Genomic DNA, 25547 nt, shown 5'->3' with positions numbered 1-25547 from the left:
TCCCCCCTGCCCCACCCCGCCCCCCCACCCCCCTCCGCCGCCGCCACCCACCCCCCCCCCAACTCCTTGAATATTGGTGTTACAAAAAAGGGGGTTTTTTTTAGATTGAAGTGTGAAAAGTAATCAAAATCAATGAACACCTTGGGGATTAAATTAGGCTGCAGAGTGCCCATTTTTCAGATGCTATTTGTTGTCCTAAGCAGGTAGGAAGTACCCACACAGGTAATGTTGTACAATTGTTTGAAAAGGGAGAAATGAGTAGACTGAATCATTAGAGGCCAGTCAACCTAACATCTGATAGGAAAATTATCGGGAAAAAATTCTAAGGGAAGGATAAATCCTCATTTAGGAGGGCACAGATTGGTCAAAGACAGTCAATGTGGATTTGATAAGGGAAGGTTGTGTCTGACTAACATGATTGCATTTTTTCTGAGAAGGCAACAGGAGGGTCAATGAGGCGACTGCATTTGGAGGAGTCCATTTGAATTTAAGCGAGGCATTTGATAAGGTCCCACACGGCAGAATGGCCATGAAAGTAAAAGCCATGGGACCCAAGGCAAAGTGGCAAGTTGGATCCAAAATTAGCTCAGAGTCAGGAAGCAAAGGTTAATGGTCGATGGTTGTTGTTGTGACTGGAAAGCTGTTTTCATTAGGGTTGCACAGAGCTCAATCCTAGGTTCTTTGCTTTTAATGGTATATATCAATGATTTGGACTTGAATGTAAAAGATTAAAAACTTTGTAGACAATACAAAAATTGGCTGTTTGGTTGATAATGAAGAAGAAAGCTGTAGACTGCAGGAAGATATCAATGGTCTAGTCAGGTGGACAGAACAGTGACAAATAGAGTTCAATCCAGAAAAATGTGAGGTGATGCATTGGGGAAGGTTTGCAAAGCAAGGGAATACACAGTAAATGGTAGGATGAAAAGTGTAAAGGAACAGAGTAACATTGGAGTGCATGTCCACAGATCTCTGAAGATGGCAGGACAGGTAGATAAGATGTTCAAAAAGGCATTTGAGATAATTGCTTTTATTAGCTGATGCATAGAATACAAGACCTGGGAGGTTATGTTGGAACTGTATGAAACACTAGTTAGGCCACAACTGGAGTACTCTGTGCAGTTCTGGTCACTGCATTTTAGGAAAGATTGTGATTGCACTCGAGAGGATACAAAGGAGATTTACGAGGATGTTACCTGGACTGGAGAATTTTAGTTATTTAGTAGGATTTCAGGAAAGATTGGACAGGTTAGGATTATTTCTCTGGAACAGAGGAAGTTGAGGGGAGACCTAATTGAAATGTATAAAATTATGAGGAGGCTAGATGAATTGGAAAGCAAAGTCCTATTCCCCTTGGTTGAGGGGCCCATCATCAGCGACAGTTAGAGTATGAGGTAGGAGATTTAAAGGGGATTCAAAGGGATTTTTCTTCACCCAGAGAATGATAGGGATTTGGTACCCAATGCAAGAAAGATGCAGAAATCCTCATAACATTTAAAAAGTACTTCAATATACACTTGAAGTGCCTTAACCAATAACACTACAGACCAGGAGCTGAAAAGTGTGATTAGGCTGGATGGCTACTTAAAAGCAAAATACTGTGGATGCTGGAGATCTGAAACAAAAAAAGAAAATGCTGAAAAAACTCAGCAGGTCTAACAGCATCTGTGGAGAGGTCCATATGACTTCTTCAGAGCACAATCATTAAATTTACAGCATGGAAAGAAGCCATTCAGCCCATTGTGGCCAACAAGTAGCCATATCTTAAGCAGGCTCTGTGGGACCCCAGGAAGTGGCTTCAGGTCCATTGTTAAGGCAGTTCTCCAAAGATTCAAGTACACCCACAGCTAGCGTTCTTGGAGTGGAAGGAAAACAATTGCAGGCCTGTGCACAGGAGAATGAATTTGAGTCAATTTTTGATCCTTCAGAATGCTAGCTGTGGATGTACCAAGCCAAGAGCATCTGTTGCATGAGAAGCAGAATTGATGGACAAAATTTTCATTCACCTGAGGAGGCACAATAGGAGGCAGATGGGCCCACAATTTCCCACTACCAGCCAACCTGCTGGTCTCCCACCAAGGACCCACAGCCAGTGCCTATTGTTTCAGGCTGGGTGGTGATGGCTACCTGCCTGTGAGAGGTGGGCAGCCATTGAGCTAATCAAAGAGCCTATTAGGACCACCCTGCAGATAAAAAAACTGGAATTTTCCCAGGATGGAGGCAGCATCCCACTGACAGATCAGATTTGGGTGAGTGGTCTGTAATGCAGGAGACCCTTCCGCCCCCCCCAACCCCCCTGCCCTGCAGCTGCCATAACCACAGTCCCATAAGGGAGGTGGTGGTGTAGTGGTACTGTTGCTGGACTAGTAATCCAGAATCCCAGGGTAATGCTCTGGCGACTGGGGTTCAAATCCCACCACGACAGAGAGTGAAATTTGAATTCAATTAAGATCTGGAATTAAAAGTCTAATGGTGACTGTGAAACCATTGTCAATTTTCGTAAAAACCCGCCTGGTTCACTAATGTGCATTAGGGAAGAAAATCTGCCGTCCTTACCTGGTCCGGCCTACATGTGCCTCCAGGCCCATGTTGACAGTTGACCCTTAAGCGCCCTCTGAAATGGCCTAGCAAGCCATTCATTGGTATCAAATGGCTAAAAAGTCTCAAAGGAATGAAACCAGACAGATCCACCGGCATCAACCGAGACATCGGAAACGACGATGGCAAACTCAGCCCGATCAACCTCGCAAAGTCCTCCTTACTAACATCTGGGGCTTGTGCCAAAATTGGGGGAGCTGTCTCATGGGCTAATCAAGCAACAGCCAGACATAGTCATCCTTTCAGAATCGTACCATACAGATAATGTGCCAGACATCATCATCACCATCCCTGGGTATGTCCTGTCCTAGTGTCAGGACAGACCCAGCAGAGGTGGTGGCACAGTGGTATACAGTCAGGAGGGAGTTACTCTGGGAGTCCTCAATGCTGACCCTGGACCCCATGAAATCTCATGGCATCAGGTGAAACATGGGCAAGGAAACCTCCTGCTGCTTACCACATATCATCCTCCCTCAGCTGATGAATCAGTACTCCTTCATGTTAAACTCCAGTTGGAGGAAGTACTGAGGGTGGCAAGGGCACACTGGGTGGGGGACTGCAATGTCCATCACCAAGAGTGGCTCGGTAGCACCGCTACTGTCCGAGCTGGCTAAATCCTAAAGGACATAACTGCTAGACTGGGTCAGCGGCAGGTGGAGAGTGAACCAACAAGAGGAAAATATATACTTGACCCCATCCTAACCAACATGCCTGCCACAGATGCATCAGTCCATGACAATATCAGTCGGAGTGACCACCGCGCAGCCCTTTTGGAGACAAAATCCTATCTTCATGTTGAGAGTGTCCTCCATCGTGTTGCGTGGTGCTACCACCATGCTAAATGGGATAGATTTCAAACAGATCTAGCAACTCAAGCCTGGGCAACCATTTTATTTTTATTCATTCATGGAATGAGGGCTCGCTGGCCGGGCCAGCACTTATTACCCATCCTTAGCTGCCCTTGAGAAGGTGGTGGTGAGCTGCCTCCTTGAACCACTGCAATCCCTGTGGTGCAGGTACACCCACAGCGCTACTAGGGAGGGAGTTCTAGGATTTTGACCCAGCGACAGTGAAGGAACAATGATATATTTCCAAGTCAGTATGGTGTGTGGCTTGGAGGGGAAATTCCAGGTGGTGTTGTTCCCGTCTATCTGCTGCCCTTGTCCTTCTAGATGGTAGCGGTCATGGGTTTTGAAGGTGCTGCCTAAAGAGCCTTGGTGAGTTTCTGCTTGAGGCGCTGTGGGCCATCAGCAGCAGCAGAATTGTACTCAACCACAATCTGTAACCTCATGGCTTGGCATATCCCCACTGCACCATTACCACTAAGCCAGGGGATCAACCCTGATTCAATGAAAAGTGCAGGGGGGCATGCCAAGAGCAGCACCAGGCATACCTAAAAATGAAGTGTCAACCTGGTGAAGCTATAGCATAGGACAACTTGCGTGCTAAACAGCATAAGCAGCAAGTGATAGACAGAGCTAATCGATTCCACAACCAACGGATAAGATCTAAGCTCTGCAGTCCTGCCACATCCAGTTGTGAATGGTGGTGGACAATTAAACAACTCACTGGAGGAGGAGTCTGCACAAATACCTCACCCCCAATGATGGGGGAGGCCAGCACATAAGTGCAAAAGACAAAGCTGAAGCATTTGCTACAATCTTCAGCCAGAAATGCCCAGTGGATTCCATCTCGGCCTCCTTCAGAGGTCACCAGCATCACGGATGCCAGTCTTCAGTCAATTCGATTCACTCCACATGATATCAAGAAATGGCTGAAGGCACTGAATACTGCAAAGGCTATGGGCCCTGATAATATTCCAACAATAGTACTGAAGACTTGTGCTCCATAATATGCCATGCCCCTAGCCAAGCTGTTCCAGTACAGCTACAACACTGGCATCTACCCAGCAATGTGGAAAATTGCCCAGGTGTGTCATTTACACGAAAAGCAGGACAAATCCAACCTGGCCAATTACCGCCCCATCAGTCTACTGTCAATCATCAGTAAAGTAATGGAAGGGGTCATCATCAGTGCTATCAAGTGGCACTTGCTCAGCAATAACCTGCTCACTGACGCTCAGTTTGGGTTCCATTAGGATCACTCAGCTCCTGACCTCATTACAGTGTTGGTTCAAACATGGACAAAAGAGTTGAACTCGAGGTGACGTGAGGGTGATTGCCCTTGACATCAAGGCCACATTTGACCGAGTGTGGCATCAAGGAGCCGTAGCAAAACTGGAGTTAATGGTTATCGAGTGAAGATTCTCTAGTTGGAGTCAAACTAGCACAAAAGAAGATGGTTGTGTTTGTTGCAGGTCAGTCACCTCAGGTCCAGGATATCACTGCAGGAGTTCCTCAGGGTAGTGTCCTAGGCCCAACCATCTTCAGCTGCTTCATCAATGATCTTCCTTCCATCATAAGGTCAGAAGTGGGGATGTTCGTTGATGATTGCACAATGTTCAGCACCATTCGCAACTCCTCAGATACTGAAGCAGTCCATGTCCAAATGCAGCAAGACCTGGACAACATCCAGCCTTGGACTGAAAAATGGCAAGTAACATTTGCACCACACTAATGCCAGGCAGTGACCATCTCCAACAAGAGAGGATTTACCCATCACCCGTTGACAGTCAATGGCGTTACCATTGCTGAATCCCCCATTATCAACATCCTGGGGGTTTCCATTGACCAGAAACTGAACTGGATTAGCCATATAAATACTGTGGCTGCAAAAGCAGGTCTGAGGCTAGGAATCCTGCGGCGAGTAACTCACCTCCTGACTCCCTAAAGCCTGTCCACAATCTACAAGGCACAAGTCAGGAGTGTGATGGAATACTCTCCACTGAGTGCAGCTCCAACCACACTCAAGATGGTCGACAGCATCCAAGACAAAGCATTCCACTTGACTGGCACCCCATCCACGCACATTCACTCGGTCCACCACCGACGCATAGTTGGAGCAGCGTGTACCATCTAGAAGATGCACTGCAGAAACTCACCAAAGCTCCTTAGCACCTTCAAAACCCACAAACACTACCATCTAGAAGGATAAAGGTAGCAGACACATGGGAACACCACCACCTGGAAGTTCCCCTCCAAGCCATTCGCCGTTCCTTCACTGTCGCTGGATCAAAATCCTGGAACTCCCTTCCTAACAGCACTGTGGGTGTACTTACACTGCAGTGCAAGAAGGCAGCTCACCACCACCTTCTCAAGGATAATTAGCAACGGGCAATAAATGCTGACCTAGCCAGCGAAGCCCACATCCCTTGAATGAGTAAAAAAATAAATAACTTTGGCTGCTTATTATCCAATGAAGCAGTTGCCCTTCCAGCATGACAGCTTTGCAAATGTGGCCTTTTTGAATTTAAAATTTTTTAAAAGCTCTTCCGTGCATGCCTCTATATTGAAGTGCCTTCGTTCTCCTATCTACATTGACAGTTTACACCTCTGGGACTGCTGATTATTCAGTACCAGAGGGCCTCTTATTGGCCCTTTAGACTCAGGAGCCCACCCTTAATTGGACCATAAACGTACACCCTAGCCAATAATTAGGGTCGTGATGAGGGATCGGCACCTTGAAATTCACCCATCATCAGGATCTCGATCCCAGAATGAAAATTTGAAAGATCTAAAAAGTTAATTGTATGTCTCTCCAAAGAGGCATGCTTTACCTACTGCCATACATCCCACCTCCCCAACCTCTGCATAGTCAAATAAGTGGCCAATTGCCTACTTCAAAAATAAAATGTGCCTCAAAATGCTTTCCATCAGAGGCTTATGCCTCAGCATGGAGTTCAAGGGGGTCCTTTGGCTATTTCCCTCAGCTGGGAAACTCATAGAAGTATGCCATTATTCAAGTTTGGAGGGAATTTTGATTCTGCTTAAAAATACTTGATTACTATTGAAGTAATAAAGAAGGAAAGATGCAAGTAACAATTTAATAATGAGCTGAACAGCCTGTGTGTTATCTAGTATTTGATGATTCCAAATTATTACACTTTTATGTATTCCTTACACTTTTTCTATTTACCGTGGGTTTTTCATAGTGGACAATGAAAAGGTTTATTTACTGTGTTGGCAGAAATTTACTCAAGCAGCTTCCACACACTTATTTATCTGCCTGCAGTGATAACCGCATTTATATACCGCAAAACAATTAGTTTGCTCTCTTTGGCAAGGCATCTTGCATTGGAGAATTATATACCTTTCCCTTCATGTGCCAGCATCACTCATTTTTGCAAAAATATAAAAGGGCTCTGATTCAGCATAAACAATACATCCAAATCTAAGCTACTAATATTTATCACTAAAAGCAGTGGTCCTCGTACCAACCCCGAGGAACCCCATGTATACCTTCCCCCAGTGGGAAAACAGGTGTTCATCATAATTTTTTGTTTCTCGTCACTCAGACAATTTTGTGCCATATTCATGCTATCACTTTTATTCCATGGGTTTTAACTTTGCTGGCAAGCCTATCACATGGCACTTTTTAGAAGTCCATGTACACCACATCAACTGCATCACCTTCAACAAGCCATTCTGTTGCCTCATCAAAAAACTCAATCAAGTTTGTTAAACACAACTTTCCTTTAATAAATCCATTCTGATTTTTGAAAATTATTCCACAAGTTACTGTTAAATTTCTCCTGAATTATCGTTTCTAAAAGCTTTCCCACCAACACGGTTAAACTGACTGGCCTGTAGTTTCTGGGTTTATCCTTGCACCCTTTTTTAAACAGGGGTGTAACATTTGCAATTCTCCAACCCTCTGGCACTACTCGCTATGGCAACTCCAGCCCCACTCCTGTATCTCAGGAGGATCGGAAGATTATAGCCAGTACCTCTGCAATTACCACCCTTACTCCCCTGAGCATCTTCAGATACATCCCATCTGGTCCTGACTTATCAACTTTAAGTACTTTCTTTCAGCCTTTCTAATACCTCTTTATCAATTGATATCCAGTAACTCAACTACCTACTCCGTCACTCTGACTTCAACACCATCTTCTTCCTTGGTAAGTAGAGGACCCATTCAGTACCTTAGCTATGCCCTCTTCCTCCATGCATGGATCCCCTTCACCCTTCTGCCTACTAAGTTTTTATTATTTATATGCCTATAGAAAACTTTGGATTCCCTTTTTTGTTAGCTGCCAGTCTCTTCTCTCACTCTCCCTTTGCCCCCTTATTTTCTCTTTTACTGCAGCTCTGAACTTTCTATATTAATCTTGTATTATCATACTGACATCTGTCACATGCACCCTTTTTCTGCTTCATCTTACTCTCTATCTCTTATGTCATCCAGAGGGTTCTGGCTTTGGTTACCCTGCCTTTCCCCCTCTTTGGAATGTGCCTTGACACTAGCTGAACTATCTTCTCTTTGAAGGCAGCCCGTTGTTCCTTTACAGCTTTGCCTTTCAACCTTTGATTCCAATTTACCTGGGACAGATTCATTGAAATTGAAATCCCACTGAAATTGGCCCTTCTGAAATTAATAATTTTTACTCTAGATTAGCCCTTATCCTTTTCCATAGCTAACCTAAATTGCTGCCTAAATGTTTCTGTACTGACACATGATCTATTTTGCACACGTCATTCCACAGAACTAAATCCAGCAATACATAATTCCTCATTGGGCCAGAAATACATTGATCTAGATAATTCTCCTAAACACACTTCAGAAACTCTTTCTCCTCTCTGGCCTTTGCATTATTACCACCCCAACCTTCATTAGGTTAGGGAAAGTCCTCCACTACCACTACTCTATAGTTTTTGCACCTCTCTGTAAATTCCTTGCAAATTTGCCTCTCTATATCTTCACCATATTTGGTGGCCTATAGAATGCAACCAGTAGTGTAAAGCTGCCTCTACTGTTTCTTAACTCTAATCAAATCATGCTCTTGAACATCCTCTCCCTCCGGCACTCTAATATTCTGCTTAATTCGTGCTGCTGCCCCATCTCCTTTCTTTCCTTCCCTATCTTTCCTGAACACCTTGTATCAAGGAATATTTGTTGACCAGTTCTGCCCTTTTTGCGCCAGAACTCCATTACTGCCCAGGGATCATATTCCCATGTGGCTATTTTTGCCTGCAGTTCACCAACATTAGCATGGTAAAATACCCCAAGGCACTTCACAGGAGTATTATTAAACAAAATTTGACACCTAGGCACATAAGGACAGATGACCAAACGTTTACTCAAAGAGGTAAGTTTTAAGAGCAACTTAAAGAAAGAAAGAGAGGTAAGAGAATGGGACAGGTTTAGAGATGGAGTTCTAGAGCTTAGGCTTTAGCAGCTGAAGGCAGGGCCACTATGATGCATTGATTAAAATCGGGGATACTCAAGTGGCCAAAATTGGTGGAGTGCAGATATCTTGGAGGGTTGTCAGGCTGGAGGAGATTGCAGAGATAGGGAGGGGCAAGTACATGGATGGATTTAAAAACAAGAATGGGAATTTTAAAATCGAAGCATTGCTTTACAGGGACCCAAAACATGTAAGCACGCACAGGGTTGATGGATGAATGGAATTTAGCATGATTTTGGAAACAGTTCTTTCTGACCCCAAATTAACGGAGGGTAGAATGTGGGAATCTGGCCAGGAGTGCACTGGAATAATCAATTCTAAGGATAACAAAGACACGTTTGAGGGTTTCAATGTCAGATAAGCTGGGACAGGGCAGAGTTGGGCAATGTTACAGAGGTGGGAATAGCAGCCTCAGTGAAGGTGCAAATATGTGGTCAGAATTGACACCAAACTTGTGAACAGTCTGATTTAGCCTCAGATAGTTGCCAGGGTGAGGGAAAGAGTTTGTGACGCAGGCCTAATATTGAGGCTTCAGTCTTCCCAATATTTAATTGATAGAAACTTCTGCTCATGCAGCACTGGATGTTGGATAAGCAGACTGAGAGTATGGAGACAAAGGGGTTAGGAAAGGTGGTGGTAAGGTAGAGCTGGGTGTCATCAGCATTCATGTGGAAGCTGGCATTGTGTTTTAGATTATGTTGTCGTGTGCAGCTGGGATATAAACCTAAACAGATTGAAGAACAAATACAGCACATTTCATTAGTTTATTCTACCCACATCTCTTTCAAAATATTCAAATTTCTGAGGCTTTAGCAGTTCTTTGGATTGCTTTAAACAACAGTAATTTCCAAGTTGGTTTTCATGATCTCTTACCATAACTTTGGCAGAAGGGTGGAAACCCTAGAGGAGTGGTAGTCTTTCACCAAAGTTATAATAGATCAAGGAACTCCTACAGAAATTCTACCCCCTTGTGTCCTTGATGAAAGCGTTTTCACCTGAGAAAGACAAAGTCCTCTGCTTGCCTCCACCCACAAGACAGTCAGCAAAAAGGGAACTGCTAAATTGGGAGAAGGTTCCAGTAATTATTTCTTCTGTCTGGTGGCTTGTAAGCACAGAGCTGTCAATCAACAGTACTATCAGATACCCTGTCGGAGACATCTGCTACAACAGACTCACACCCCATGGTGGGCCAGCAATCCCAAAGCATTCGGTCTGTCACTTCCTCACAACCCCATGATTGAGTTTCCAAACAATTGTATCTTTGTGGATAGTGAGAGCATTAATGACTAACTGTTAATCCTCTATCCCTTAACACATTATTTGCTAGATCAAGTAATCTTGTTTATTCATTGCACCCTGCCTTGACTCCATCATTCTGTTGTATACCACAAGGCAAGAATGCTTTCACCGGCACCCTGCCCACCTCCCCCACTGACCATAGCTTGTGTTTGAACATGATGTCAGCGCTACCACTTTAGAGGTCAAAACTCCAGCCAACTCCATCTCTTAATCATTCATGAAATGACACACCCCCCCCCACCCCACCCCGCAATTCTGCAGCATTCCTATTTAATGGGATCATCAGCTACTTTCAAGTTAATTGCTGATTAATTTCTACTCTCTGTTGCTATGATTGTACAAGTGTTTCTAGAGTTCTAAAGCTGCTGAAGTCTACAGTGAGTAGCTTGGCAGGTACTGAAGGTCTTTGTCCTGGCTTCAGCACAAACCAGTTGCTTGAAGTTGCATGAAGTTGTGGATATTCCCCTTGGAATACCACATTATTAAGAGAAACAAAGCAGGACAATCTGCTAGAAGAGCGAGGAGAGGGAGAAGGACTTTCAGAGCCATTAAGTGCCCAGGTTGTTCATGGGGCTGTTCTTCTACCTGAACCTCAGTGAAGAGCTGTCTGTAAGGTGTTTGCTCTTCACTAAGGATATCCCCATTGAAATCTGCCACTTGCTGCAGCCACTACACCTTCAGAGCAGGGTGGGAACAGCATTGCCTGTGATTGTGAGGATGACCATGACCATGAACTCTTATGAGTGGGCTCCTTCCCAGCTAGAGATGGAGATATTTACAACATCTCACAGTTTGACAAACACTGTTGCATAACAGAGGTCATTGAGGCTATCTATTCAAAGAGAGCTAACCACATTTCATTCTCTCTTGCCAGAGGGAGGCAGGTGGAATGAGTATATAGCTTTATCAGGATTGCAGGCTTCCTCATGGTGCAGGGTGCCACTGACTGTGTGGACGCCACATATCCACCTTGAAATATACTGCAACTGAAAGAGATTCCACTTTCTGGCCAGGCTTTCTGTGAACAACTGATCTGACTAGGCTACTAGTGAATATAACCCCAATTCCCCATCCACAAACAGTCCCACCATTTACCTTCCCTCTGTTACTGACCATCACAACTTACCCTTGGCCACAATGCTAAAATAGAATCCAATGCAAAATAAACATTTAAAACCAAATTTATAAATCAAATCATGCCATATACAGATGCCAACTAATCACCTTGCGCATTCCCTTAGTGCCTGTTTTTTTTGTACCTTTCCTGTCCTGATGCTTCTATGCAGTGTAACCCTATTGGCTACATGACGGCTGATAGAAGACTGCTGACTTTCGATGGAGGAAATTGCAGATGGCCTTGGAGGCCAACCATGGGTAGCTGTGGATCTAGAAGGCATGAGCAGTAGCAGTTGGGTTTGCTGACTGACCAGAAGGGCACTGGCAGAGTGACAGTGACTGAATCACTATCTGGAGCAGTGCATCAGCAATCCTAGTTTTCTGTTGGGCTGCTGAACATCCTGGAAGCCACTTTGAACACTGTAATCCATGGCCCTGATGGCAGCAAGCGTGCCTTTTAGGCCAGCAGCTTGAGCTTCCACTGCAACACACAGACGTGTGCTTGGCCTCTGCTTGGGCTGCAATGGAAGCTATATTGGCTATCAGAAGCTGCATCATAGTTGGGTCCCACAAATGTGCTAATGATGTTTGCCAGCACTTCCGTATCAGAAAGGATGGACTCCAAGCTCTGTGCCAAGCACTGTGCAAAGTTGGTGCTGAATTCTACCATACTCCCTGACATTATACATAGGCTTTCTGGAAGGCCTGCAAAAGGAACCAAGCATTTTATTGTGTATATTCATCGGCTTCCCCCATCAAAGTGCTCATCTGAGTCTATCTGCTACATTAAGGGCTGGATTTTCATGGAGCCGGGAAGACTCCATGGACCTTTAAAAATGACGGACGAGACCCAGATGCGGAAGCCTCACCCCCATTTCTGATAGACCCGGGAGAAATTGGTGGGGTGTGATTCACACAGGTGGGAAACAAGAGCTCTGCAAGGCCATTTGAACTTATTGCTACATTCAAATAGACCCCATTTTGGCTGGTCCCAGGACCTTAACCCACAATGTGTGAGTCATGAATTGATGGAGTAGTCAAAAATGTCCTTGAAGGGTGAATAAGGCCTGTATAATTGTCATGATTTGAAGTTTTTAACATTCCCTGCTCTTTGGACATGAAAAAAAGGCTTAAGCTGCCAATGAAAGTTTAAAAAAGAAGCCTCTGCTGGACTGCTTTGATTGACAGAACATCTAGTGTAGGTCAGAAAAAAAATTGCCATCTGGTCCTGTGGTTTCAATAGAGGTCTTTGTTTACATTTCCCAAGGGCTATTATTATGTAATTATGAAAGTTTGGTGGAATTTCAAAGGCTAGAGTTATCTCAATAAGAAATTCTGAGTTCACAGTTTGACTGACAGTTTAAAGAGGCTATTAACGTTTTAGCTGTCTTTGATATGGGGTCTGAATATAAATTTGTTTTTATAAGAGATTAACCATTTGAGATTTAAACGCTATGCTTGGGTTTCATGAGTGGGAATTTTTTTTTCATTTCTACACATGGGAGTGTGTATAATTTGAGCTGTATTAGATTGTTAGAAGTTTGTTTTTTCATCTCCATATTGCTCCTGGGTTCTGCCCATGCTGATACTGGGTAAGTGTTATGGAAATAGCATGGGGGTATGAGGGGCCATTGGGGTTTGAGTGGGAGCCATGAGTTGGCATGAAGGAGTCATGGGGTTGGGTGGGATTGGCGGAGGGGGGGTGTGAGTGTTGCAGGCTAGAAGGCCTATCAGCTTCTAAAGCAACTGAGATGAAGTTCTAACCAGCCCACCTGGCATTTGCCTACCCCCATAACTGCATAGGATCTGCTTTTGGGTTGGGCAACCCAACCCGATCCCACCCCGCCCCTCTGGAGTGAAAATTGTGCCTGTTGGGGTCCTTTAAACAGAGCTGGGTGCCGAGTTGGGAAATTTCCTGACTCGAGCTAACTGTCTCGGTAACAAAAATCCTAGGCCTTAACTCTCGGATACTCTCTTTTTTGTTTTTTTTTTCTCTATGACCAGTTATAGGGCAGGAAAAGGGAAAGAACAGGAGAGCGGGCAATGGATAGAACCACCACTGGGGGCATGGGTTGATAACTATGGTACTGCACATATGGCTGCATTCATCACCATTCGTCTTTGAACATTGGGCCTGAGATACAAGCGGTGCAAGGCCCCACTAAGAATTCTCAAAGCCTTCTCTCCCTATCTGCCCGCATAATACTCCATTCCACAAAATCTTCCCCAATCCATTAAAACAGAGGCGTGTAATAAACTGTCCAAAGATTAAATATACAACCTTTAGAAGCCTCTGCAGTTCTTCATGAGTTTCTTCTATCTCTATGAGTGGGGAAAAAAGAACAATTCAGGAACAGAGTGCTTTGTGAATTCAGTGCTAAGTCAGGAATTTGATTCAAGAGGGATCTCTCCGGTAAGTATTTCTCAAGCTATAATTTAGATTAACAGTTAGAATCTTTACCTTATCTTAGAAACTGTAAAACTGCAAAAGCAACTGCAAGCCAATGAAGATACCTAATTAATAGAAACTGTCTGGCAGGGGCAATGGCAAAGAATATTAGTAAGTCTGAGGATTGGGAGTGGTTTAGAAACCATCAAAGGGGCCACCAAAAGTTGATAAAAAGGAAAAAAATAGAATCTGAGTGTAAACTAGTCAGGAATATAAAAACAGATTGTAAGTATTTTTAATGATCTATGAAAATCAGAATAGTTAAAGTAAACATTGATCCAATAGAAACAGAGACATGAGAAATTATCATGGGGAATGAGGAAATGGCAAAGGCATTGAACAAATATTTTGCTTCACTGTAGAAGACACAAATTACTTACCAGAAATAGAGAGTAATCAAGGCGCTAATAAGAGTGAGGAACCTAAGGTAATTACTATCAGCAGAGAAAAGTATTCGAAAAACTTAAGGGGCTAAAATCCAACAAATTTTCAGGACCTGATGGCCTGCATCCTCGGGTTCTAAAAGAGGAGCTGCAGAGATGTGGATGTGCTGGTTATGATTTTCCAAAATTCCCTAGACTGGAACAGTCGCCGCAGATTAGAAGTTAGCAGCTGCTATTCAAGAAAGGAGAGAGAAAACGGGGAACTACAGGCCAATTAACTGGATATTGGTTACCATGAAAATGCTGGAATATATTATTAAAGAGGTCTTAACAATACACTTAGTAAATTATTGTATAATTAGATAAAGTCAACATGGTTTTACGAAAGGGAAATCTTGTTTGACAAATTTATTAGAGTTTCTTAAGAATGTAACTAGTCGGGTAGATAAAGGGAAACCAATAGATATAGGCCTGTAACTTTGACCCCCGCTTCTGGAAGTCCGAGGGTAAGGATCGCCCGAAAAGTTCAAACTTCCATTGGGCAATTGCAACATCTGAAAGTCCGATTGAAATCACAAACTTTGGATGGTTCTGACTATTTTACAGTAACAGTGCCCAGGAAAAGTTGGAAAAATTAAAACCACTTCTAACTTCTGGGTAACTATAGTTCTGACCCCTCATGGGACTCCCCTGACCCCCCCTCCCCCCCGCCAACAGGATACCCCTCCGACCACCTGACCCCCAACCCTCCTAACCGATCCCACCCCTGACTGACCCACATTCACTGTTGACTACCCAAAAACCTCCTGACTGACCCACCACACCACTGATCACCTGACCCTTCCCTGGCTGACCCCGTCCATTGACTACTGAACCACCTGACCTTTCTCCCAGCCATCCGACCCCAAACCCCTCCCAATCCTACCCACTTAACTTACAAACCTACCTTCCTCCCTGGCTTCGCAAAGTGGCTGGACCTTTAAACTTACCTTCTTCATGACAGCTAGTGCTTAAAACAGGGGTGTGGCTTCCTTACCTCTGACTCTCCAGCCCTCAACAGAAGACCTTAGGAGCATGTTGCCTTACACAGTTCTCACCTGGCCTGAGTCAGAAGGTCAGGCGAGAAGGGAGCGACTGGATTTCCAGGTAAGTAACTAGACTCTGATTGCCATTCCGCAGAAGTTCAGGCCCACAGGATACTTGGTACAACGATAGTACAGCAACCAATTAGAAAGGCAAATGGCATGCTGGTGTTTATTGCAATAAAATTGAAGCACAAGAATAAGGAAGTCTTGCCACACATATACAGGGCTTCAGTGAGACCACACCTGGGATACAGTGTGCAGTTTTGGTCTTAATACAAAAAGGAAGAATATACTTACCTTGGGGGTGGTACAGTGAAGTTTCACTATTTTGGTCCCTAGGATGCAAGGGTTGTCTTATGATGAGAGGTTGAGTAAATTGGGCCTATACTTTAAAAGAATGAGAGGTGATCTCATTGAAACACACAAGATTCTGAAATGGCTTGACAGGGTAGACACCAAGAGTTTGTTTCCCCTCCCTGGGGAATATAGAAGGTAAGGGACTAATCATTTAGGACTGAACAGAAATTTCTTCACTGTGAATCTTTGAAATTTTCCAACCTAGAGGCATGCAGATGTTCCATTGTGTATTTGAGGCTGAGATAGACAGATTTTTGGGGTATCAGGCAATGAAGGGAGATTGAAAGCTGGTGGGAAAGTGGCGTTGAGGCCAAAGATTAGCCATGGTTGTTTTCAGTGGCAGACCAGGCATGAAGGGCCATATAATTTACTGCTCCTGCTATATTCTCCCTGCCCAGCTATGAGGCTCTGATGACATCTTCCACTTTTCCCAATCTGCTCACTGGTTTTTCAATTTTGGCGTCCTGTCACTGGGACAAGGTGCAGGCCACACAACGCAGTTAACCCCCCCCCCGCCCCCCCACTTCAATTCCAGTCACTGCCTGCCATGCATTAACATTAATACAACTGGCAGGCAGTGTTATAGTTTATGAAGATCTGTGCTCATGGTGTTCCTGGGCATGGACACCATAGGCCCTAAGGAGGACCATGTAACCAGATTTTGTAAAAGAGCAGGGATAAGGGCAGATTTGGAGTGGCTAGAAGGTAGAATTGAATTGTACATTATTACAGATTTCAAAAAATTTGTTTAGATAAGTTCACTTTTATTTCCTTTGTAATGAAGAAGAAATATGTACATTGCATCTGAGTATAACATATTTTATACAATGTTAACACAATGTTATGAATATCAGTGATTGTTGTCAAACTGTCAACTTTTACATGTTTCCTTGTCTTTTATGAAACTTTGAAACATTTTCTTTACAATGCTGTGTTATTGGTTTAACAGTTCACTTTTTCTCATCATCAGTTTTGCTTTATGTATAAATTCTAATGTCACAATCAAATTATGAACCATGAAGGCTTTAAAGAAATAGCTTGCATTTCCTCTATCTTTTTCCACCAAAGATACTCCAATCTGCCTCAGTGTTGACTCAGATTGTTATGGGAAGTGTTGATTAAGTGGCAATATAGTAACAGCACATATATAGTTTGTACAAGTGGGACCATATGGGGCTGAGATGGGTGGTCAGACCTGGGAGAAGAACAGCTAGTGCAGTTGATGTAGTTTATATGGATTTCAGCAAAGCCTTTGACAAGGTCCCACATGGGATACTTATAAAGAAGGCAAATGCACATGGGATACAGGGTAATTTGATAAGGTGGATTCAAAATTGGCTTAGTTGTAGGAAGCAGAGGGTGATGACAGAGGATGCTTTAGTGACTGGAAGCCAGTGTCCAGTGGCGTACCACAGGGATCTGTGCTAGGTCCCCTATTGTTTGTCATTTATATAAACGACATAGATGACTATGTGGGAGGTAGGATTACTAAATTTGCGGATGACACAAACATTGGCTGGGTGAGGTTGAGTGTCTTGTGTTAGAGGAAGTTATAGACGGGATGGTCAAATGGGCAGATAAGTGGCAGATGGAATTTAACCCTGAGAGATGATACACATTGGAAGGAGTAATTTGACAAGGAAGTATTCAGTGAATGGCATGACACTAGGAATTTCTGAGGAACAAAGGGACCTTGGCGTGTGTGTTCTTTGATCTCTGAAGGCAGAGGGGCATGTTAGTGGGGTGGTGAAAACGGCACATGGGACATTTCATCAATTGAGGCTTAGCTTACAAAAGTAGGGAGGTCATGTTGGAGTTGTATAGAACCTTGGTGAGGCCACAGTTGGAGTACTGTGTGCAATTCTGGTCGGAAGGATTTGATTGCACTGGAGGAGGTGCAGAGGAGATTCATCAGGATGTTGCCTGGGATGAAATATTTAAGTTATGAAGAGAGGTTGGATAGACTTGGGTTGTTTTCGTTGGAGCAGAGAAGACTGAGGGCCGACCTGATCGAAGTGTACAAGATTATGAGGGGCATGGACCGGGTGGATAGTGAGCAGCTGTTCCCCTTAATTGAAGGGTCAGTCACGAGGGGACATAAGTTCAAGGTGAGGGGCAGGAAGTTTAGGGGGCATTTGAGGAAAACCTTTTTTACCCAGAGGGTAGTGATGGTCTGGAATGCACTGCCTGGGAGGGTGGTGGAGGCGGGTTGCCTCACATCCTTTAAATGTACCTGGATGAGCACTTGGCACATCATAACATTCAAGGCTATGGGCCAAGAGCTGGTAAATGCGATTAGGTAGGTAGGTCAGGCGTCAGTGCAGATTCGATGGGCTGAAGGGCCTCTTCTGCAATGTGTGATTCTGTGATCAGTTAGCATCAGTAAAGAGGAAAGACAGGTTATTCTGTTTTGTGTCTATAACCTTTTATTGGAAGCATTGTAACTCCCCTTCTTTACTGATGTTGACCTATTGCTATATTTCCTTCATTTTCATTTTCAGTTTTTATCATGATGTAACGGTGGCTTTCCACACTTCAAACCTTTTAATGAACAGGAAAATCAAGACTGTTGCTATCAGCCTGAGCATGTGCAAATCCTAGTGGAAAGCTTTGGTTGAGCTATTTTTCATAGAAATTGTATACTCTTTAGTGGGATTGACAAAGTTTATGTCATTTATACGAGTTAAGTGGCTTGGTCGCTCTGTGAGGGAAATTAAAGTTTCAGTATCCCAGGTGCATTGTGATTGGCTGCCCTTATCTTTTAGTTAAATAGTATTGAATTCTTGGGAATTTCCCATTTCAAAAACGCATGCCCCTTAAATTAGTTGGCAGTTTATTGATTTCAACAAAAAGCAGGCATATCTGCCTTTTCTATTTTTTAAAAATAGGAATGACAGCCCCAAGAGAAATATGACAAATCCAACCCGGCCAATCTACCCTTAATTAACACATTCCTTAGATAATATCACCACCTTCAATACCTCTTTGTCCTTTTGTCTATGACATCTTTTGGCTACCTCCACCTATCACTGGCCCTCTATCCAGCTCTACTTGTCACCCCCCTCCCTTAAACCAGCTTATATTTCACCTCTCTTCTATTTTTACTTAGTTCTGTTGAAGAGTCATATGGACTCGAAATGTTAACTGTGTTCCTCTCCGCAGAAGCTGCCAGACCTGCTGAGTTTTTCCAGGTATTTTTATTTTTATTTTTGTTCCGGCCAATTACCGCCTTTTCAGTCTACTCTCAATCACCAGTAAAGCAATGGAAGGAGTCTTCTTCAGTTTAATCAAGCGGCACTTTCTTAGCAATAACCTGCTTACAGATGCCCAGTTTAGGTTCTACCAGGGCCACTCAGCTCCTGATCTCATTACAACCTTGGTTCCAACACAGACAAAAGAGCTGAACTCCTGAGATGAGAGTGACTGCCCTTGACATCAAGGCCGCATTTGACAGAATGTGGCATTAAGGAGCCCAAGCAAAACTGGAGTCAATGGGAATCAGGGGGAATACTCACCACTGGTTGGAGTCATTCCTAACACAAAGGAAGATGGTTGCGGTTGTTCGAGGTCAGTCATCTCAGCTCCAGGACATCACTGCAGGAGTTCCTCAGGGTAGTGTCATTGGCCCAACCATCTTCAGCTGCTTCATCAGTGACATTTCTTCCATCATAAGGTCAGAAGTGGGGATGTTCGCTGATGATTGCACAACGTACAGCACCATTCACGTCTCCTCAGACAAAGAAGCAGTCCACGTCCAAATGCAGCAAGTGGCAAGTAACATTTATGCCACACATGTGTCAGGCAATGACCATCTCCAAAAAGAGAGAATCTAACCATCACCCCTTGATGTTCAATGGCATTGCCATCACCAGTCCCCCACTATCAACATCCGGGGGTTACGATTGACCAGAAACTGAACTGGATTAGCCATATAAATACTGCGACTACAAGAGCAGGTCAGAGGCTAGGAACTCTGTGACGAGTAGCCCAACACCTGACTCCCCAAAGCCTGTCCACCATCTGCAAGGCACAAGTCAGTAGTGTTATGGAATGCTCCCCACTTGCCTGGATGAGTGCAGCTCCCACAACACTCGAGAAGCTTGACAGCATCCAGGACAAAGCAGCCTGCTTGATTGGCACCACATCCATAAACATTCACTCCCTCCATCACTGATGCACTGCCATCTAAAAGGACATGGGCAGCAGATAGATGGGAACACTACCACCAGGAAGTTCCCTTCCCAGTCACACACCATCCTGACGCCGTTCCTTCATTGTCGCTGGGTCAAAATCCTGGAACTCCCTTCCTAACAGCACTGTGGGTGTACTTACACCATATGGACTGCAGCGGTTCAAGAAGGCAGTTCACCACCACCTTCTCGTGGGCAACTAGAGATGAGCAATAAATGCTGGCCCAGCCAGCGAAGGCCTTATCCCATGAATGAATAAAGCAAAAAGAATCCTTGCCATGTTTGTTGGTGGATTAGAAAGGGGATCCTCATAATCATTCTTTAGCTCTGGGTCTAGGTAGAGAATGTGATCATTGATGCCTGCCTAACCTTTCTGACCTTCACCCATGCACTTTTCAGGCATGGTGGATGTTGTGGGGAGATCAGTGGATTGCACTCATCAGCAAAACTCCTGAATGAATGCTGACCTCAGCCTTCACCCTGCAGAAATCAGCCTAATTAACAAAAAAATATGCGATTGAACTTCTTCAGTATGGCTCAGTGCAATCCAGAATGTAAATTAGCTCTCTCAAGGTGCACCTGTTCATCTGCATTGATCACTGAACACATATATAACTATGTATTTATTAACTATACATACTATGCTAACTGGTACATAATTCTGACTAAGATAGTCTTCCCTCATATTACTGACTGGCAGAAAACTATTGGAAAAGATTTATTAGAGATTACTGATGTCATGCAAACCATTTTCATATCAAAATTGATAACAGTATGCACCAACAAATATTTTTGCTGATTTTCAATTTACGTGTTAAAGTGGACATTCAGATATCTGTGTATTTGACCATGGCTGAAAGTATCCCTTACCTTAACACGCAAAAATCAGCTTGTTCTTCACCTATACCCATTGTTCACAACAAATTGAGCAATTTCATGTTAATGAAACTCCTTCCTCTACTGCTATAACATAGGTTATCCATTTTATGAATTGTGTGAGCCACTATGCTTTGTGAGGATTCCCTGATGCCTGCTGACTACCTGGCAAGGACTCAAACCTATGCTTGTCAATTGTCTACTGACCAACTGATGACTGTCTTCTTGAGTGGGAGAAGTGACCTGTTTTGAGTTAAGCACATTGTGCATTAATATAGAGCAGAATTTTATGTCCCACAGGCAGGCATATGCCCAACCCGATCGAGCGTAAAATAGCACACGATAGCATCGGGTGAGCCTTCTGACATCATCACATACTTCACTATTTCAATTGGCGCATGAGAGTCGGCAGCGTGCCCGCTGACATTTAAGAGGCCTGTTAGGACGATTAAAGTATTAATTAACAATGATTTTTTGCTGCCCGTCCAACCTTATGGTTGGTGGGTGGGCAAATCGGCCAGGCAGCCTTTGCATTTTTCAGGAAACCTCATCCATGGGCGGGATAAGGTTTCCGTAATTTAAATTTTTAAAAATTAAAAATATTTGGGCAGAATTTTTATATTGCAAATGTTTAGGTGAGTGAGTCTGAGGTGTGGACATTTTTTTGTGCATTTATAAATCTTTATTTAATTGTTTTGAAATCTTAAGCTCGCTGAGGCAGCTCTCTGCCTTCAGGGAGCTTTCATTGCGCACTCCCCACACCTGCGCTGACTTCAGCACTCACCCTCCTCCTGCCTCCACTCTGGCAGCGCTGGGCCTTTCACGCTGGCTAGCTATTAATTGGCCAGCCAGTGTGAAATCGTGGCCGGAGGCCAATCGTGGGCGGCGAGCCGATTCCCGGCAGCTCCCGGGTCCACTTACTGCCACCACCCAACGATCCGAAAATCCTACTGGTAAACTTTATCCCACTTATACAATTTTTTTGTAGATACGGATGAAGCATAAAGAATATTACAACACATTGTAAAAGTAATCAATGCAGTGTGGAAGGGATCAGTCAGATGTTGTTTCTAAATTCCATGCAGTATAATATATTAATTAAATGAAGAAGACCTTGCTCGGATAGTGTCAACAGCATCCCCCTCTGGATCATTCAACCTAAAAATGGAATAACCTGAAGAAACATTGCCATTAATATCCATTGTTGACTATTTAAAACATAACAGGTCATTTCAGACTGTGAAAGTGAGAGAGAAAGAAAGATTGGACTATTAAAGCCAGGTGCCAGAGGGTGGTCAGCAGTAAACCAGAACTGAAAGCAAGCGTTACAAACTACTGGTAAAAAGATCCTCTCTATATCCACTGCTGTCAGAAGCTGAGTGTAGTTATAAAAAGATCAAGGAGTAGAATTTCTGTGGAGGCTCTCCACATTTCCCACCCTAAGTGCAGTGGAGGCACTAGAGAAACAGTGGAAAAAGTTGTCTCTGCTATTTCTACGAGGTTTCTAATGGCATTACAATGGAAGATTGGGAGAACTCCAGTGTAAAATCTACTTGGGGTTTTACTGCTAATTAACTGAGAGACGAGGTGTAGAGGCATTAACAAGTGAGCTGTTTGGTAATTTTTAAGGCTTTTTTTCTCTAATCTGGGGCAGTAGTTTAAACTAATACCAGGGAGATATAAATACTGTATTAACTTTATAGCTTAAGTAGTTACACTACTTGGGGAACCACAAATGATAATGATATTTCTAAATTTGAAACCCTAAATAGTTGAATAAAATACAATAGAGATGGCAGGGTGATCTGGTGCATCTGTAGCATGCGGAAGCTGATGAACACCAGTGTGATCCACAACAACCACACCTGCAGTGTTTGTAACTCAAGGAATTTCAACTCAGAGTTGATGAACTGGATTCTGAGCTTCGGGCACTGTGATGCTTCAGGGAGGGGGAAAGTTGCCTAGACACTTTGGCCAGGATTTTCCGACCCCACCGTAGCAGGACCTGTCGCAGGAGGTGCAGCAAGCCAGCCAAAGGTCCATTGACTTTTGGTGGGATCAGTGGATCCCAGCAGTGGAAAATCCTGGCCTTTGTTCCAGGAGGCCGTCACAATCCTTCGTCTAGATAGTTCATGGTGGTCTGTGGTTAGGGGCAGGAGGATGTGACTACAAGTGAGGCAGATATGGGGATCCAGGAGGTGGCACTAGAGGAGCCACAGCCCTTGCACTTGTCCAACAGGTTTGAGGTATTTGGAGGCTGCAGGGAGGATGGAGCAAACTGACCACAGCATACAGTGAACCATTCAAGTAGAGAAATTAAAAGGAATGTTGTTTCTGTAGGGGACTATATAGTTAGGGGGATAGATACTGTTCTCTGCAGCTAAAAGCTGTGTTGCCTGCCCAGTGCCAGAGTTAAGGACATCTCTTCAAGACCAAGGAACTTGGAATGGGAGGGGCAAGATCCAGTGGTCATGGTCCACATAGTTACCAATGACATATGTAGGACTGAGGTGAAGGTTCTGCTGAGGGGGAGTACGAGCAGCCAGGGACTAAATTAAAAAGCAGAACCACACAGGCTCTGAATTAGGTTTTGAATTACTATCGAAGCCATGAGCAAATTGGCATAGGGTAAATAAGATCAGAGAGTTGAATGCATAGCTCAAAGATTGGTGTGGGAGAAGAGGTTTTTGATTCATTGGGCATTGAAACCAGTACTGAGGAAAGAAGGGACCAGCTGGCAAATAATGTAACTAAGGCTGCAGAAAAGGCTTTAAACTAAATAATAGGGGGGAGGGTTCATGTGGAGCAAGATTTTGAAAGTTAATGAGAAAGGACAAGGCAATATTGCAGGATAGCAATATTTCGAATAATAACCAGAATGTGATAGCAAGGGACAGATTCTACAAACATAAGAGACTGCCAGCAAATAAAGTCAAAGTGGGGAAAAATGGTAAAAAGACAGAATTAAAAGTTCTTTATCTGAATGGACACAGTATTTGTAACAAGATGGATGAATTGATAGCACAAATTGAAATAAATGGTTATGGAATGACATGATAGCCATTACAGAAACATGGTTCCAGGTGGTCAAGGTTGGGAACTGCATACTCAAGGGTATTTGACATTAGATGAGCTTTCCAGTTGTCCACACAGCTGTGCTGTGACGCGTTCAGTGCCAGTAAGGGAATATCATTTCCTCTGCTACATCCGTTGAGGCAGCATTTTTTGAAAAAAGGTGGCTGGAGATAGGTGTTCTCCCTCATATGTGGACATCAGCCTGCATACTACTCTCACCTGGTTTGGCCTGCAAACCAACACAGTTACCAGACTGTGGCTGCTGCCATGCACAAGAAGCTGGGTGAATGTCTAGGGCCAGGTGCAGTTATCCATCCAGCTATGAAGTAGGATGTGGCTGACTCCTGCCATAGGTTCTACCTCTGACACATACCCTTGTAAAGCTGATTGGCACTGGCGCAGAAGGTGTTGCAGATCATCCATTGCAGTCAAGCACACCACAACCACCAGGAATAGATGTGCAAGACTGAGTGGGTGGGGCTGGCCAAGTGCAATCCACCTCCATATAATCAACTCACGTGCAGGTGTTTCTTGTGTGCACACCTTAACAACTCCTTCACACACATCCCGTTATATTGCAAAATGCACTCCTTTAGTATTCACACAGGCACACTGCAATATATTGCAGGCGGGACAAAAAAGAAGAAACATGAACGCTACTTAGCTTCTTGGAATGTACGAACTCTACTTGATAAAAACAACAGCTCCTGGCCCAGCACTGTTCTGGTTGGCAGGGAGCTATCATGATATAATATTGACATTGCTGCTTTTAGTGACACCTGCCTAGCAGAGGAGGGTCAGCTAACAGAGCTATCAATAGGTTACACATTCTTCTGGATAGACAAGCCAAAAATTCAGGGGCAAGAGACAGGCATCAGCTTTGCTTTCAAGTCTGACATCGCAAAAAATTTGGACACTTTCCCTAAGGCATAAAAGATCACTTCATGACTCTACGTCTACCTTCTGTGAACAACAAGTATGCAACAATCATCAGTCCTTACACTCCAACAATGACTAATCCTGAGGATATCAAAGACACATTCCATGAGAATCTAGACTGAGCTATTGCAAATACCCAACAAGAGGATAAACTCTTTGGCAATGCAAAGGTAGGAGCTGACTATCAGATTTGGGATTGGTGTCCTGGGGAAGGTGTGGAGAAATGCAGCAATGGCATACTCCTCCTGAGTCTTTACACCCACTGTTTTCTGTCAATCACCAACACCATCTTTAGACAGAAGGCAAAGTACAAAAACACTTGGATGCACCCAAGATCTAAGCACTGGCATCAGATTGACTTTGTCATTGCCGGGCAATGCAACATAAAAGATGTTATCATCATCAGGGCTATGAGAAGAGTGGAGTGCTCTACAGATCACAGGATGCTATGCTCCAAGATAAAATTTACTATCTCACTGAAAAAAGACCAACATATGCAAGACCTTCAAAAAGCGAGAGGTACAGAAACTGGCACCCAGAGTGCTGTGAACAATTCAGGTCCAGACTTGAACCCAAGTGACAACGTTGAAGTGGCACAGTGAACCTTCTAATCATTAATTCTGGAAGCTGCCAATGATGTCCTGAGAACACAGAAACCACTGAGATTGGTTCAATGAAAATGATGATCAAATTAAGGAACTGTTACATTACAGGAGAAAAGTGCAGCTGGGAAGCAAAGATACATCCACTGTTAAGAAATATCTCCAGGAGAACAAAAGGGACCGGCAACAGAGACTGCATAAGATGCAAGATGCATGGAGGGCCAAACAAGTCAGAGTGCTTCAAGTCTCTGCTGATCAGCGTGACAAGCAG

At 43.8% G+C, this 25547-nt stretch overlaps 1 protein-coding gene across 1 annotated transcript in view; it reads left to right on the top strand.

Annotated features, from left to right (window-relative positions):
- Nucleotides 1–25547, top strand: part of LOC121279420 (disks large-associated protein 1-like) — a 253428-nt gene that overhangs the window by 200197 nt on the left and 27684 nt on the right. The gene's annotated exons all lie outside the window — the stretch shown is intronic.

The sequence above is a fragment of the Carcharodon carcharias genome, chromosome 6 (assembly GCF_017639515.1).
Source record: "Carcharodon carcharias isolate sCarCar2 chromosome 6, sCarCar2.pri, whole genome shotgun sequence".
Taxonomy (NCBI): domain Eukaryota; kingdom Metazoa; phylum Chordata; class Chondrichthyes; order Lamniformes; family Lamnidae; genus Carcharodon; species Carcharodon carcharias.
Note: the sequence above shows the minus strand (reverse complement) of the source record. Positions and strands in the feature narration are given on the sequence as shown.